Source organism: Lagopus leucura, unplaced genomic scaffold (assembly GCF_019238085.1).
Source record: "Lagopus leucura isolate 7727_CA_CO unplaced genomic scaffold, USGS_WTPT01 Super-Scaffold_100073, whole genome shotgun sequence".
Classification (NCBI taxonomy): Eukaryota; Metazoa; Chordata; class Aves; order Galliformes; family Phasianidae; genus Lagopus; species Lagopus leucura.
Window position 1 is genome coordinate 108,040 of NW_024962314.1, and position 1,462 is coordinate 109,501.

Here is a 1,462-nt window from a genome sequence, read left to right on the forward strand (position 1 = left end):
GTGAAGAAGTTGGTTCCCTGTGATTGAGTAATGGAAAATGGGCAATTCAGAAAGTTGAAGCCAAGACATCTGTGCAAGAGCAGGCATCTCTCTTGGAGAGCTCTATTGGAAGCTGAGAGGATCTCTGAGAGCGAAGACAAACCTCTTGGTGTGCCGGTATGGGAAAGTTGTAGCAGCAAAGTGACTTAACAGCCCAGGACCTTGCAGGTCATTGGAACTGCTCCTCGTGCAGCCATGTTGTCTGTAGCGCAGATTGGGTTTTTCTGCACTGTTCATCCCTTAAAGTCTATGATCTACTGAGCATTTATTTGTGAAGTGGAAGCTAGGATCTTAGGAGCACTGATAGTGCCATGACCACTGCCCTGAGGAGCCAGATCCGTACCTGACCACCAGCTGGTGAAGAACCTTTTTGTGATGTCCAAGCTGAACCTCCGTGCCATTCCCTTGGGCCCTATCAGTGGCCACCAGAAGGCATCGTGCTTGATGTGTTTACACAAAACTCACTTTCAAGCAAGCATTCATGAAGAGACGGTGGGAGTCTTCTAGGAATTGGTGGGCTGAAAGAACAAAAGGCACTGAGCACTGGACACAGCAGGTTGGGAGGCAAAGACAGCACTGGGCCAGCTGACATCAACCTAATGCGATGGTCAGTGTGTGGACAGAAGAACTATCCCTGCACAAAGGAGTTACTGCTCCATTTGAGGTCAGCCCACCAAGGCACCAGCACTTCTGTATGAGAACACCCAGCTGTCAGAGTTGCTTAGCGTGAGAGGCTGCCTGGAAACTGTGGCAGCAGCCAGCTGCTGCAGACTGCTTTCATCAGGTGATGAAAAGTGCACGTGAAAATGAGCACATTCACCTTTCAAGCTGTTTTGGATCACATGGAAGTGACCCTGGGTTCCCTGCAACATGTGGGCAAGCGGCTGATTTCCGATGGCAAGGTTGGCAGAGGGAGATGATGCGGAGAAAGAATTTGCAGAGCCTTCAGCTTCCTGCACAGGTGGACGTGGCAGGAATAGAGCAGATGGCGCAGTTTGAAGAGCACTGCTGGCAGGTGGAAGGGGAAAAGATGCTGCTCCAGAAACAAGGCACAAAAGTGCAAGAAGTTACTGCTGGAACATGTGAAGGTCCACCCGGCTCATTACCACAGGGACCGATGTGGGGAAGGAAGTCAGAGTGGAGACTGTGGACGCTTAGAAAAGCACACAGGGGCATCAAGATCACATGCAGGACTCCATTGGTACTTGTAATCTTCCAGCTACCATAGTTCCTGATGTTTAATATGTTTTGGTTTTGTTTTTTTTTGCCCATCTGGCAGCAGAGGCCAGCTCCAATGGGAGAGCTGGTGGGATGGAAGCATTCCATGCATCCCAAAGTGCTTGGCATGGGGAACACTGCAGAGAACAGGCCAAGGGAAGTGAATTCTGTGCTGCCTCTCCGTTGGGAAGAGATGACACATGTA